The sequence below is a fragment of the Prionailurus viverrinus genome, chromosome A1 (assembly GCF_022837055.1).
Source record: "Prionailurus viverrinus isolate Anna chromosome A1, UM_Priviv_1.0, whole genome shotgun sequence".
NCBI classification, from domain to species: Eukaryota; Metazoa; Chordata; class Mammalia; order Carnivora; family Felidae; genus Prionailurus; species Prionailurus viverrinus.
Genome location: NC_062561.1, coordinates 75,408,792 through 75,425,799, shown reverse-complemented (window position 1 = coordinate 75,425,799; position 17,008 = coordinate 75,408,792).

Below are 17,008 nucleotides of genomic sequence, written 5' to 3'. Positions count from 1 at the left end.
TTCACGATCATATGAAAATGTGAAACTGCCACATAATTTTACCAAAAGCTCCTTTACTCTTTCTTGAAAATGAAACAGGAATTCTTGTGAGTTTCATAGTCTGTAACCCGTTACAAGAAGCGCATTGTACAAAAGAAGGAAAAAAAGAGTTTGTTACAGTTAGAGCAGTTTGGAGCTCAGTAAGCAAGATTTCATTCTTGGCTGGTGACAAACAGGCAGTGTGGTCATGAAAAACAGCACGAAACACAGCACGAATATAAAACTGTGTGTCATCTATACTTCAATGAAAAAGCAATTAAACAAATAAACAAATTTCCTGGAGCTCAAAACCTAACTTACATTTTCAAATATGACTCTTATTTTCTGGAAAAAAAAATAGAGCTGTCTGCCCCTCTGTTTCCTTGTCTGTGACATACCAGGAGGAAGTCAATATTCCTGTCATTGGCATTATTGCTTATCATTGTCTGAAAGTTTTAATCAATGGAATAACACAAGAAATGGAAATGTGAGCCATCCCTGTTGGATCAAAACCAAAAAACCACTAGAAGACAACACAGGGGAAAACATGTTGATTCGTCTTAACGTTGGTCAGGTCAATGGTTTTTTTGGCCATGACCCCAAAAATACAGGCAATGAACGCAAAAAGTAGACAAATAGGATTACATTAAACTAAAAAGCATCTGCACAGCCAAGGAAACAATTAAAGGAGTGAAGAGACAACCAGTGGAATGAGAGGAACTATTCTAAAGCATACATCTAATAAGGGGTTAATATTCAAATCACGTAAGGAACTCCTACAACTCAAGGGGGGAAAAGAACTCAGTTAAATAGGCAAAGCGCACAAGTAGACGTTTTCTCAGCGAAGATATACAAATGCCCAACACGTATTTGAAAAATTGCTCGGCATCACTATACCTCAGGGAGATGCAGAGGGATTAAAGAAAAGAGAAAATATATACTGTGTTTATATACTAGCAGATGTCTTAGATATAGTGGGCAGTTCATAAGGCAGGACCAGGTGGGACACACAAATTCTGGAACTTTCTACATCTAAATGAGCCGAAACCAAAAGTCGGGGTGGTCTTACCAAAGACGAGTGCAGAGAAACATGAGAACCCAGGAGCCACATCCCGTGTCTGATGGAACTAGGTTACCAGGGGATGGAGGAAGAAGGGGCCGTAAAGCCAGAGGAAAACAGGTGAAAATGGTACCTCGAAAGCAAAGTGAGAAAAGCAGGGCAGGAGTGGAGCTGTTTATCTGAAACAAATGTGACTACATAAGATGACGACTAAAACCGACCTCGGACCCAAGGAGTCCGATAGCCCAGGGAAATCCTTTAGGAAATACTCTCCTGTCACTGATCTGAGATGAAGGAAACAGCAACCCGACTTGCACACATGATTACAGAAACGTGAGTAAAACAATGAAAAAAAATATCTACTTGGTTTACTAAAAGAAATGTGTATTATTAACAAACGAGATTTCGCACAGAAATGAAAAGACGTTTTCTCATGCTCAGAAATGCAGTAACATCATCCATAACACTAGAAAGTCAGATGAGAAAAGCTATACCATCATCTTCCAGGAGTCTGCAAAGGTCGTCATGGAATTCCTCAGTAAATTCTATGGTGAAACAGGCTGTTTCTTTACCCAATACATAAGCTATCGAGATGTACTTCCAGGAGGCAATTATGGTTTTTAACTTACATTTTTGTTTTTGAGTTTTCAAAGATTTAAAATGTCTTTGTTTTTTTTTTTTTTGTTTTTTTGGTTTTTTTTAAAGAATGCATGCTGTATGAGGGAACACCTGTCATTTCTTCTGTTTTGTTTTTATCTGTTTGCACAAACCATTCTTTTGCCACGCACCGTTTCTGGTGACTAGCCACCTTCCTTGATCCATGTGTATATGAGAAGCAGGTGACCTTGGTCACGTCCCCACACAGTCTACAGCTGATTAGTACAGAAGTGACACAAGCTGAGATCATCTGCATGTGTACCTGAGCTTCTGAATCAGTATCCTTCTGAGAGGCTGAAACTGAGGACAGGTAAATATGGTCCCTCTTGGTAACCACGTTTATCATTTAAACAACAAACAGAAGAGATCTCAGATTGCCAGTGAACAAGGAGAAGGCAGTGGCTGGAGACACACGCAGGAGGAAAAACAAACACAGGCAAGAGGTAAAGTGAGAGCGACATCCGGATTCTCAGTAATATTTCAACCCTTTTATGCTAATCAAATTCGTGTTGCTATATTCTTATAATTCATTTTGCCATTGAAATCCACACAGGTTGAATTCTTACATAAGGCTCAAGTGCTGAAATGAGCATAGGTAGTAGCTTATGTTAATTCCCGGATTTATTTTCTAGCGTCCTGAAAAAAAAAATCTTGGAGAATGAAAAGAGATACGTAGACCCATCCTCCTTCTATTAAAGAAAAAGATGCTTTTCTTAGAATCAGGAAGTTTCCTTATGACATTCTTCCTAAAAATTTGAATTCCAAGCAAGCTATCAATATCCAGTACAAATATTTTGAAATGATGGCGTACATATATGAGTAAACATCCAAAAATAAAAATAAGAACATGTAGATATATTTTTTTCAAAGCACAGACTCCTCACTACATAATTATATCTCTAATACACTGAAAATTACAATGGTATAGAAAAACATTTAAAAATGTATTTCAGCTTATTGTTTATATTATTTTACAGTAATATTTTCTGACGTAACTTTTTGAATTCCAATTGATCTAACCAAATAATTCATAAATGAAGGCCAAATCAGTATTCCATAGAGGCTGTTTTGCACAATAAAAACAATAAAAATACCTTTCAAGCTGTAGAATTAAGGGCCCAGAAGCACAGGCTACTGTGTGATCTTACAAATATCTTCAAATAGTGTTGCAGGCATGCTGAAAATCGGAACAAGTCTTCAACTGATAAAAATGATTAAAGTCCTAGGATTATTGTGATATGATACCACAGACTGGAACGAGATCAGCTAAAATAATTGCACAGTGCATCATTTTTGAACACAACCGGTATTTTTCTTATTCTTTTGCGTATTTTTAAGGTTGGTTTCCGAGTAACGAGCCATGAATATCTGTATTAACTTTCATGCATAACTGATCCATGTAGTACAATCTCATCTATTGTATTATTAAAATGAGGATTTTTGGTATCAAATGAAACGTAATATAGATAAGGGTAGTTTGGGAAAATGGAAACAAACAAAATGGAAGTATTGTGCTCCAAGATTCTGCTACTACCATAGGCTTTCTGGGTTTTTATCCTACAGGTGTGTGTTTTTGTATGACAGACATTAGCTTATATATAAAATTTTGTTGACAGGGTCTGCATGGCTTTAAATGCCAATAGTACAGCTTAGAATATCAACGATAACAAGGTAGAAAAACAATGTTGCAGAAAAAAATGTCAAAACGCAAGTAAGACCTTATGCTGATTTTCAGGGCGCCTGGGTGTCTCGGTCGTTTGCGTGTCTGACTTCGGCTCAGGTCGCGATCTCACGGCTGGAGAGTTCAAGTCCTGCTGACCGTTTGGAACCTGAAACCCGCTTCGGATTCTGTGTCTCTCTCTCTCTCTCTCTCTCTCTCTCTCTCTGCCCTTCCCCATTCACGCTCTGTTTCTCTCTCCTTGAAATATAAATAAATATTTAAAATGTTTAAATAAAAGACTTTATGCTGATTTTGTGGTTAAGTCCATTTCTGTCATGAATTACTGTATGCTCATAAGAAAGAATCAATAAACAATTGTTCACAGACCAAAGTGACTTCCTTTTGTAGATAAAACTTTACTGGAACATGGCCACATTCACTTGTTAATGTATGTGGTCTGTAGTGCTTTTGCTCTGAAATGGCAGAAACAGTTATTGCGGCAGAGATGATATGGAAATATTAATTATTGATCCCCGTACTAAAAAAACATTGGCCAACTCCTGCAGTAGAAGATCTAAGAAATGTAACATTTGGTCACAGCATCCAAATGCTTACGCTGGAGGTAAGCAGAAAAATATGCACATTTGGGGCCCCTGGCTGGCTCAGTTGGTTAGGTGTCTGACTTTGGCTCAGGTCATGATCTCCTGGCTTATGAGTTCGAGCCCCACATCAGGCTCTGTGCTGACAGCTCAGAGCCTGGAGCCTGCTTTGGATTCTGTGTCTCCCTCTCTCTCTGCCCCTCCCCTGCTTGTTCTCTGTCTCTCTCTGTCTCTCAAAAATCAATAAATGATAAAAATAAATTTTAAAAAAAAAGGAAAGAAAAATATACACTAAGTCCATAACCACCCATATCTGCAGTTTGTTTAATAAGTTCCTTAACCGTGATTTTCTACTTGGGAAAAACTCCATTTGAGAGAGTTATCCAGGATCTTTAGTGATATAGGCAAAAGTGATGTTTCTAGACAGACTAGGGTGAATTAAGAACCTAACATTTAAAAAATTGAATTGAGGAGTGCCTGCGTGGCTCATTCAGTTAAGCATCGAACTCTTGATTTCTTTCAGCTCAGGTTATGATTTCACAGTTCATAGTTCGAGCCCCTCATCGGACTCTGCACTGACAGCACAAAGTCGGCTTCGGATTCTCTCTCTCCCTCTCTCTCTACTCCCTCCCCGTTCTCTGTCTCTCTCAGTATAAATAAACATTAAAAAATACAAATTTGAGTTGAAGACAAATAAAAATAACATTTTATTTCATCTATGTACAGTTTAAAAGTTAACATATTTAACATAATATTGATTTATATTTTGATTTTTGATTTAACAACTCAAGAGTGAACCATAGCTGGAATTCCTTTTAGAAGCTTAAAAAAAGGCATGCATCCGGTTGAAAATACAGACGCAGCTGTAAAATCTAAACATTTTCAATCCCATGTATGTTTTATGCTTTGATAAATGGTGTCCATAGAGGTGAATAAAGGTATAGAAGGAAAAATATATGTGAGTGTCAGCTTCTCTTATGGTATGAGTTTTGCAGACTGATTTTGTTTCACTGAGTGACTTGATATAAGTCCTAGAGTATAAGGAGAATTACTATTCTGGATGAACAACTACATTGAAAAAAATAATATGATAACAGAGAAACATTAGGAATACAGAACTAGAATGTTAGAATGTTAGTTAAGCTGTTTGTGCCTCTCTTATTTGTGATTTTTTTTTTTATTGTGGTAAGGATAGTTAACACAAGATCGACCCTCTGAACGCATTTCCCAGTACACAAGACAATGGCAACTGTCATGGAGCAGATAAATAGAATGTATTCATCTCACATAATTGAAACTTTACATGCATTGAACTACTCCCCACTTCCCCTCCCCTGACAACCGCCATTTTGCTCTCTTTCTATGAGGTTGACTGTTTTAGATATCCCTTGTAAGTGGGACCATGCAATAATTACCATTTTGTAACTGGCTTATTTTACTTCACATAATGTCCTCCAGATTTGTCCCTGCTGTTGCATAGGACAGGATTTCTGTCTTTTTAAAGGCCAAATAATATTCCAGTGTGTATGTGTGCGTATGTGTACAAATGTGATTATATGCATATATACGTGTGCATATAAATACATATAATACATATAATATATATAATAAAATGTATATATAATAAATATATAATATATATTTATACATAATAAAATATACACATATTTATCCACACACATACACGTATACAAGAATTGAAATCAGAATGTCAAAGAGATATCTGCATTTCCATGTTTATTACAGCATTATTTGCATGGGAGTAATAAACATCGTAGTGAAGATATCTCTTTGGAACTGATTTCAATTATTTTGGATATATACCCAAAAGTGGGATTTCTGGATCATATGCTAGATCTGTTTTTAAATTTTTGAGTGACCTCTACACTATATACATATATATATTCTAAATGGTGGCTGCACCATTTTGCAGTCCCACCAACAATGCACATGTATTCTAATTTTTCAACATCCTCCTTCTGATAAATATATATATATATATAATATATAATATATATATAGTTATATATAACAATGTTATATATATATATGTATATATATATCTGTTATATATATATTTATGGTATATATATATATTTTATATATATATTTATATATATATCAGGTATAGATAAATATACATATACAGATTTATACATATATGTATATATATAACATACATATACATATTTTGGATTTTGGAAAATTGCCACAGCTGTTGGCTGTGAAGTGATATCTCATTGAACATTTCCCTGTGGATTAGTGATGTTGAGCATCTTTTCATATACCTTTGGCTATGTGTATATCTGTGTTAGAGAAATGTCTATTCAAGTCTTCTACCCATTTTAACAGGGTTCTTTATTTGCTACTGTAGGATTCCTTATATATTGTGCAAATTAACTGCTTAGCAGATATATGGTTTACAAATATTTTTCCAATCCTATGTTGTTTTTTTCAACTTGTTGATTATTTCCTGTGCTGTGCACAAGTTTTTCTTTGTTTGTTTGATGTGATCCCTTTGGTCTACTTTTGCCTTTCCTTTGATGCCACATCCAAGAAGTCCTTGCTAAGACCAATGTCATGAAGCTTTTCCCCCTATGTTTTTTCCTAATAGTTTTACAGTTTACGTTCTAGTTATCTTTAGGTCTTTGACCCACTTTCAGTTTATTTTTGTGTATGGTGTAAGACAAAGGTCTAATTTCATTATTTTGCATGTGGATATCCAATTTTCTGTACATCATTTGTTGAAGAGACTATCCTTTTCCCATTGAGTATTCTTGGCACTTTAGTTGAAAATAATTGATATTATGTGAATTGATCACTATATGTGAAGTTTATTTCTGGGCCGTCTATTCTCTTCCATTGATCTATGTATCTGTTTTTATGTCAGTGCTATACTGTTTTAATTACTACAGCTTTTTAATATATTTGAAATCAGAAAGTGTGATATTCCCAGCTTTGTTCTTCTTTCTCAAGTTTGCTTTGAAAATTTGAAGTCTCAAATCATAGCATGGATCCTTCCCTTCTTGGTGAGACGGTCTCTGTGTCATTTCAATGTAAGGCTACATTACATAAATGGAAAATGAAACATTGACAAAAGATTTGCCTTTTCACGTGGAAGGATAGATTTTATGTTTTTGCAATCTGCACTTGCAAAATTAAAATCGGTAATCTGTTTGTTTCATGCCAAGTAACAAATTCCTGATTTCTGAATTTCTAATATATAAGGCTCATTTTAGATTTAAATACATTACATAGCAAAATATGGTATTTTTAAATTACAAACAATTTTAGAGATTATAATTTTAGCCCATCATTTTTTTTTTAGCTGAGCAAATTGAGATTCAGGGATATATGGAAGTAAGTTGGTTATAGAGTTAGTCATTTTCCAAGCTAAAATATGTTCTCAGTGTTCCTAAAATGAAATTCTGCCTTAATTGTGAAAATTGTTTGGTTATTACTTCAGTACAAAAAAAAAGGTAAATAATAAAAGCAGAATATCAGAAACACTCATTAGGGTAATTCGGGTATGTATTTTGTTGCTAGACAAACTCACTTAGGCAGTCATTGGTTTCATTGATATTCTAGGGAATTATGGGAGGAATATTCACCAAAACTAATGCCAGTTATGTATGTAAATCCTCTGCACAATGATGGAAGAATAACCCCAAAGTGTTTGACTTAATTAATCTTTTTCTGAGGCCCTTCACTACAGAACTAAAAATCTAAATAATGAGTAGGGACAGAGTATTAAGTATCTTTCTGCACTTAGGGGATGATTAATTATAATGGCTAAACCCCTGAACATTAAGTTGAATACTAATCTGATGACAGAGTTTGGAAATAAGCCAGTACTGCATCTGGGTTTTTTCTATCCTTTTGACAAAATAATAAAAAGAAAAAGAGGAACATATTAACAGTTTATGCTCATTCCACTTAATACAGTCTCTTTCAAATTTGCTTGTTAGTTAAGTGAAAGAGTAAATTTCTTCCACCTTCTTGAGCATAAATGTAAATTGCATACCTAGTGATTCGATACACAGCTCTGTGTTCTGAGATGATGTGGATGTTCTTCAAATATAAGTGACTAAAAAGGGAAATAATGAAGAAGAAATACCCTGACTCTACAATGCACACTTACATCTTTATACTTGCCTGTTGTCTGTAGAAGCTTGCAGAAAAAGTACAGTCTTGTAGAGAGGCAAGCTGCTTCGCGGTGGCTTTGATTTACAGAGAAAATACCTACTAGATTGTTCTGTAGCACATGGATTCACAGGGCTGGTGCAAAGAAACTCAAAGGGCAAATGGATAAAAGGTCAAAAGATAAATGTTATTAAAGACTTTTGCCAATAGACAATAGAATGTCTACTGTCACAGAAAGAGTTAGAAAACCAAGTAGTTCTTTCAAACTTATTTGTGTTGTTCTAAGGGATTAACCATACTCCACTGATAATAGGAGGGAAAAAGTCTCCAAGATGCCTGCTTCTAAATCCCCCTTTGCTGGCTTTGGAATTAAAAAATAGGGAAGAATATAAAGTCTAGCATCGACCTCCCTGAGCTCTAATAAATTTCTCTTTTCTTCAATGTGGATCAATTTGGTCATGACACCATTCTTTAGATTGTTCACCTGGCTCCATTCAGTTAGAATAAAGCACCACACTATTGCTGTGTGCTAGGAATTTCTCCCCATTAATTTACTGCTATTTTCCCTTTCTCTTTTTATGTGTGACCTGAAATTATTTAATGTGTATGTATGTATGTATGTATGTATATGTATCAGATTTGGGTAAATTTATATTAATTATTTTGAATAAATTGAATTTTAAAAATTCACATGCATTCCAGTGGAGCCTCTTTAGAGGAAAGATAGCTAACCTTATGTTAATACTATCAACTAGATCTAGCTATAAATACATAATCAAAATAACATTGGGTTCCTGCTCCTATGTTGTAATTCATCTGTGACAAGGTTACATTCCCAAGAAGTGTTGAAAAGTATAGAAACATTTAGGGAACTGTATCCATGATACAATGAGAGTGTACTTTGTTTGACTTAAAAAAATAATTGTTTTCATTCATTTGTCTTCTAAATGACCATAATAGCTGCTTTGGAGCCCACTTCTCTGATCTCTACACTTTCCTCTGAAAACTCTCTGCCAGAAACCTCTTCCCCCCGGGGGCTCCTTATTTTCTCTCCTTTCTATTGCTGTCTCAAATCGGCAATTCAGGATGGAACAGGTCAACTTATCCCCTGTGCCCCTTTATTTCCATGAACTTTCTGACATTTTAGCCATTGTCTGTATTTAGTTTACAAGCCTTGATCTACTTGCAGAACTGCCTTAGATATTTTTTGAGAGGACAGAAAGGCATCGATCTGCTGACATGTGACTTTATAATTTTATATATTTTATTTTGTGACATTCTATTAAATGCATTTGAAATTAATCAACATACTTTTGGGTCACCTGGGTGGCTCAGTCAGTTAAGAGTCCGACTTCCGCTCAGGTCATGATCTCATGGTTCATGAGTTTGAGCCTCACGTTGGGCTCTGTGTTGACAGCTCGGAGCTTGGAGCCTGCTTCGGGTTCTGTGTCTCCCTCTCTCTCTCTGCCCCTCTACCACTCACTCTCTGTCCCTGTCTTTCTCAAAAATAAACAAAAAATAATAATAAAAATAAGTTAACCAGCATATTTTTATTTTGGTTTCTCTTTCCACATCAGAAGAAAAGCCTGGCAAACCTAAATTATCATTAAGAAGTACTAGAGAAAAAAGACTTTTCCAGGAAATCTACTCAGGACAAAGCAGAAAGTCTTCTTTCTCTGTTCAGGTTAGGATCAAGGGAAGATTTTAGGACTGGTGTGAAAGGTGAAGAATTCTGAAGGCAGCACCCACAGACTAGGAACATGACACCATAAACCCAAGATCTGGGTGTGTCCGTCTTCTGCACATGTTGTCTGGGGCAGGTTGCAAGCATCCAAGAGAAACCCTGCAACCTGATGTTCTAGAAAAATAATGTAGGAACTAAGCCCAGCATTGGGAAAGTGAAGTTCAAGTATAGATTTTCTAAGGTAGCCATCTTGATTATCCATAGCCATTGTGTGGCTTTCAGGATAGCCAGCAGTTTCTTCTACCAAGTGGAGAGGTAGAATTGTAGAATTCTGTGGTGGGAGAAGAGGGATGGGGCTTGTGTCTATTCTGAGTTACTGCTCTCCGGCAGAAAACCAGGATTAGGACATAGAAAACAGAGTGTGTGGCTAATTCTGCATTAGAGTTGAGGGCCAGGCCTATGGATTTCCACTGTAGATGTTATTTTTTAATGTTTATTTATTTTGAAAGAGGGAAAGAGAGAGAGAAAGAGAGAGAGAGAGAGAGAGAGAGAGAGAGAGCAGGGCAGGGACAGAGGGAGAATTCTAAGCAGGCTCCACACCATCAGTGCAGAGCCTGACATGGTGGGGCTCGAACTCACGAACTCTGAGATCATGACTTGAGCTGAAACCAAGAGTCAGATGTTTATCTGACTGAGCCACCCAGGTGCACTTCATGGCAGGTGTTATGATGGCAACCCAATCAATAAGCCCAGCTGTGCATTCACAGGCACCAAGATGGCAGGGATCAGACTCACCCAGACTAACACCAGGTGCTGTGTGTTAGAAATAAGTAGAAGTTCAAGAACAAAACAAGGTCCCTCTGTCATGCCAACAGCCCCTTCTCTACCTATTACAGTAGCACATAGACAGCCTCGTGGAGAGGCAGAGGTAAGAGAAACACTGAAAGCCTGAACATTGATATTATTACCTTCTGTCCAAAATGGAGTAGCAGGAAATAGATTTTCAATCCCATCTGCAACAAACAAAACACCAGCTCAATTTTAAAACACAATGATTTTCAAGGCACTGGATATCAGACCAAAACACGTCAGTGATTCTAAGTGCAATAGCCAGAATTCTAAGGAAGACGCTCTGAGAATACCACCCTCTGGATATCCATTCGGATGATGTAAGCAAGCCCTGCTGTGAAGGAACTCTGAATTGCATTATGGTTACTAATCTGCTGACTTGGAGACAGAGCGGTCATCCTGGACCATCAAGGGGATCCCAAAGTAATCACGGAAGAGGAAGGCAGAAGAGTCAATAAGAGTGTGGCTGCAAAAGAAGAGAAGAGGCAGGAGATGAGGCCAGAGGCGAGATCACAGACAGGAGAAGCCTGGAAGGTCTTGACACACCAAACTTGGCTTTGAAGTTGATACTGGCCAGGATATATGAGCAGTTATCTAGAAACTGAGAAAAGCCCGTGTCCTACAGCCACATGAAAATGAATTCTGCCAGCAATAAATGAGTAGGCCAAATAGCAGGTTGTACTCTGGAGCCTCGAGAAGGGAATTCAGTGTTTCCAGAATCTTTATTGCAGCCTTGGGAGACTGTAGGCAGAGAATCAGCTGAGCCACACTAAGTCTGGACATCTGATCTACAGAACTGTGGAAAAGAAGTAGTTTTGCTTTAAGTCTCTAAGTTTATACTAATTGGTTATGGCAGCAATTGAAACTGAACACACGGAAGGACAGGAAACAGGTAAGTTGAGCCCTACAATTGTCCTGTTTTACTGCCTTGAAGGAGTGAGAAGACCACGGCTCTGGGAGGAAAAACCCAGACAGAGCTGGGCACACTCCCTTGTTTGAGCAGACAGAACTGAGAGTCAGGAGAGACCAAAGCAGAGACAATTCACAGGGCACAGGGGAGAGGTGTGCAGAGAGAACTCTGAGGCTTCCCGTAAAGCATCAGCACAGGTCTGATCAGCATCTGTATGTGAAGAAACTCCCTGCAGCCGTGGAAAGGATCACTCAACGTGATTAGAAAGAACAGGATTAGGAGCTCTTGCAAGGGTGACAACAGTGCCTCCTCTTACCAGAGAGACCAGAAAACTCATATTTACAAGGCATCCATAGAGTACAGAGAAGTGTGCTGACTCATTAGTGGGAAACGATTAGCTCTAAACCAAAAACTGCTCTGGTTCCCATAATGAATTTTAAAGGAAAACATGAAAGTATCAAACTCTTTCCAAGTAAACGGAAGCCCAGAACTATACTCAATAATATTTCGAGGAATTCAAGGAGATCTAGTCTCTACGAGGGTAAAGTTCACAAAGTCTTGCATCGATATGGGTGAGATATGTATGTAAAGAAGAAAACGTGACTTGAACAGGAGAGTAATCGATGAAACCCAACCCAGAACTCCCATCTGTTAGAATCACAATGTAAGAACACTGACAATTATTGTAGCTGTATCCTACATGCTCATAAAATATAGACAAAGAAAATATAAAAGAGACTCAAATTGAATTTCCAGCGATGAAAACTGTAGTGTCTAAGATGAACGATACACTGGATGAGATTAATGACAGACTAGATACTGCAGAAGAAGGTTAAGGAATTTAAAGATATAACAATGCATCATATCTAAAATGAATAACAGAGAGAGGAAAGAATATATGAACAGACAATATCCATTACTTGTGAGATCAACCTCAAGAAGCTTAATACTGATGCCTGGGTGGCTCAGTCAGTTAAGCATACAACTCTTGGTTTCAGCTCAGATCATGAGCTCATGGTTTGTGAGTTTGAGCACCACATGGGGCTCCATATTGAAAGTGTGGAGCATTCTTGGAATTCTCTCTCCCAGAGAGAGGGAGAGAGAAAGACAGAGAGACGGAGAGAGATAAGATAAATAAATAAACTTAAAAAAACTAAGAAAAGAAGTCTAATACACGTGTAATTGGAGTTCTCAAAGGAGGAAAGCAAGACAGAAAAAAATATATTTGGAAAAAAAAGGCTTATTTTTTCCAAATTTGATTAAAATTATAAACTCACAAATCCAAGTAGTTCAAAGGAGTCAAACTTCATAAACATGAGGAATACTAAATACATCTGCATAACTGAATCAGTTAAAACCAAAGATTAAGAGATGATCTTAAAGGAAAATTGGAAAAACAAAAAACAAAACAAAATAAGGTTGACAGTGGATATTTTATCAGAGAGAAAGTGGGAAGACAGTGAGATCATCTGTTTAAATTCTATGGTCAATGAATTCTATATTATAGAATGCCATATTCAGTGAAAAATCTCTCAAAGAGCAAAGGCAAAATACTTTCAGACAGACAAAATCCAGAAGACTCCATATCTAATAAATCTGCACTATAAGGAAAGTAAAAGCTGGGTCTTCAGGAAGAAGAAAAATCACACCACATGGAAATCTGAATCTACACAAAGGAATGCAGACTCCCTGCAATGGTAACTATGGATACAAAGCTATTAAATATTCCTTATTGTTTAAATTTTTGAAAGGTGATTTATTATTTAAGCAAACATACTAACCATGTAGACTAAGGTTTGTAAAAACGTAAAAGTAGTGAGATGTATCACAAAATAGCACAAAGCTGGATAAGGGAGGGATGGAAATCTACTGTTTAAGCTTATTGTCTGTGCCTGAAATCATACATTGTCATGTAATGATAGACTGTGATGAGTTAAATGTGGATATTCTAAAACCCAAAGCAACACTAAAACAAAATAAAACAAAAAAAAACAAAAAGTTATAGCTAGTTAATAAACCAACAAATGAGATACTGTGGGATAATTTAAAAATACTCAGCTCATTAAAAATAGTCAAAAAAAGAAAAAAAGGTAAGGAAGAACAAGGAAAACTGATATTAAATAAGTAACAAGAAGGCAGATTTAAACCTGATAGTATCACTAGTCATATTAAATGTAAGTGGTCTAAACACCCCCAAATTTGTCAATTACAAAAATGCAAGACTTGACTATACAATGAATGCAAGTGATGTGCTGCAAATATAAAGGCAAATATTGGTTAAAAATAGAAGGATAGGAAAAGCTTGGATCAGTCTGTATCCAATCTGGAGACAGAAACCACAAGGTAAAGAGGATTTTAACACAAGTAATTTTATATATAGTAATATATATTATTTATATAATATAAAGAATATTAATATAAAGCAACCATAGGAGGGGAAGCCAAAACTTGGAGACAGAAGGGCGCCTGGGTGGGTTCAATTGGTTAAGTGTCCAGCTCTTTATTTCAGCTCAGGTCATGATCTCACAGTTTGTGCATTCAAGCCCTGCATCGGGCTATGTACTGATGGTGTAAGGCTGCTTTGCATTCTCTCTCTCTCTCTCTCTCTCTCTCTCTCTCTCGCGCGCGCGCGCGCGCTCTCTTCTCTCTCTCTCTCTCTCCCTCTCTGACAGCCTGTTTTTCTCAAAATAAATAAATAAACTTTAAAAAAAAAGGCACGAAGAGAGAACTCTAGAAGGTCTTACAAGTCTGGGGGATACCGCGTACAGAAGAGCACACTTAGAAGGAAGACTCACCTCTTGGTGTAGAAGGTAGAGGTGCTGCTAATTCAATGGAAGTTCACTGGGTTGCCCGGGCGGAGGCTTCTCCTGAGTTCCTGGGCAAGTGGCAGAGCTCTGGGACACAGGCCAGCTGCTATTGATGGACAAGGACTCAGAGGGTGTCAGCGTGCTACTGCAGGTGTCGTGGCGACCAGGAGCTGGAGAGACCTCCCTCTGTAGGAATCACCTTGGGCCCGGGCGGCTCCGGGATGCTGCCTGATACTAAGGGGGCACCCAGCAGCATCCGGGCCTGGGGAGGGGGGGGCAGGGCGAGGAAAGAGATCAGAAAGCAACCACGCAGCCTGGGCTCAGGTCTGCGCCAAATTGGTTTCCCGGTGACACTGCCATGACCTGAGCTGAAGGAGACGTGATCAGGTTAGTGTGGGATCAGTCCATGGGCATACAAATAGACCACTGGATGGGAAGAGAGTTCAGAAATAGACACATATCTACAAGGGCAACATATACTGACTTTTCCACAAAGATGCGAAGACAATGGAGTGGACAAAGGGAACTGTTCAGGAGCAGCACTGGAACACTTGAGTATCTATATGCAGAAAACCTGAGTTTGAATCCACACATTGGGCCATTTAAAAATGTACTCAAAATGGATGAGAGACACAAATATAAACTCTAAAACTCTACATCCTCTGGAAGAAAACATAGAGGCCTATTTTAGTGTTTTTCAGTTAGGAAAAGTTATTTCCAGATATGACACCAAAAGTCCTACCTGTAAAATAACAAATCAATAAATTATTCTTTATCACAGCTAAAAAAAAAGTCTACTTTTGAAAAATAGTTGTTTAAACGAAGAGAAAAAAACCCACAAACTAGGAATAAAAATATTCGCAGATCATATATCTGATAAAGCACTTGGGTCCGGAATATATAAAGAACTTTCAAACCTCACTGATCAGACAACAAACAGCTTAGTTTAAAAATGATTGAAGTATTTCACCAAGGTAGATATACAAAGATGCTCAATATTATCAATCATTCAGGACATGTATATTAGAACCAAAATGGGGTACCACTAAACAGCTATTAGAATTAAAAAGTCAGATGGTAGGAAATATTGAGGAGGATGGGAGGGATCTGGAACTCTCAAGCACAACAAATGAGGGCTGCAAATGGTACAAACGCTTGGAAAACCAGTTCCGCCATTTTGTAAAACCGTAATCATACCCTGATTTAGCCAGGTCACTTCCGGGTAAACTTGAGTCTCTAGGTGCCTAAGACAAATGAGAATGTGGACCCTTTGGACATAGAGGAAGCAAAGAGCTCTATAAACAGGTGAATTTAAGCTTCAGAACCTTCCCACCCTCGCTCACCCCCACCCCACTCTGTGTTTTCTCCTGGAGGAGGAAGTCAAGAATGAAGAAGATTTTATAGAGAAACAAAGTATTTTTCAAATCTGAGTTTAGGTATAAACCTTTAACTTCATTACAATAACTACTTTTAGTTATGAGCAACATTTCTTAGGACATTCACTGACCTTTAGATAAATCCTTGCATACTTTCCTGCAGCTCAGCTCAATAAGCGTTTTTATCCTGCCCTCTGCTTGAGGGAATACTATATATATTATGCAAACATCTCTACTAAAATGAATCGCAGTGCACCGAGTTTAAATAGACTTCATTCATATCTTTGAAATCTTGATAATGCAAATATCTAGATTCCAGAAAATTCATGAATCGCAAGTAGTTGTTCTGAGTATGTCTTTGAGAAGAAAGCGGGGAGGGAGCCTCGAATTGGGATGCTTCACTTTTCATTCAGTTTATTGTGGTTCTTTCTGGAAAAGATAACATGTTGACAAAGCCATAACCAAAAGCCATAACCATTAGAGCAAAAAACGAATCCTGCCAACTGGTTAATTGGGGAAGACATTTAGGAAGGCTACAGTTTTGTGATAAGAAGCTGGCTTGAAAATGCCATGGAAATAAGGCATAACTGGAGTAAATACAAATATTCGTTTTTGATAGGGAAATGAAATACACAAACCGGGAAATACCACACACATTTATTATTAAATGTAATATTAAAATGACTTGCAAAATATCACTGCCTATCTCACCAGGTATTTTACAAAATGAAAGAAAAATGCAGTTAGCAGCAATTTTCCTGATTGATGTGTTTCCTCGGGCTACAGATTTGCTACATTTTCCACTTAATCTCCAATCCCACCTATCGTGTAGCCCCTGCAGGCTTCTATCAATGCATTGGGCTTCATTACTACTGTCTGGGGAAGAGGCTCAGGCCAGCAGAATGCCTGTTATATAGTAGTGCCCCATACATACTCGATGAAGGAAGTAATAATAAGAGTAACAACATTAAGCACTTTTTTACTAAGCACTTGCAATGCCCCTGAATGTTCAGTGTTTTCCACATATAGGTGACCCTTGAACCGTATGGGTTTGAACTGCCTGGGTCCCCTTACGGGTGAATTTTTGCTGGTAAATATGGAAAAGTAATGTACATATATTTTCATTTCTTTTGACTTTCTTACTAACTTCTATTCTCTAGCTTACTTTCTTATAAGAATACAATGTATAATAGATATACAAGCGATGTGTTCATTGACTCTGTTGTCAGGGAGGCTTCCGGTCAA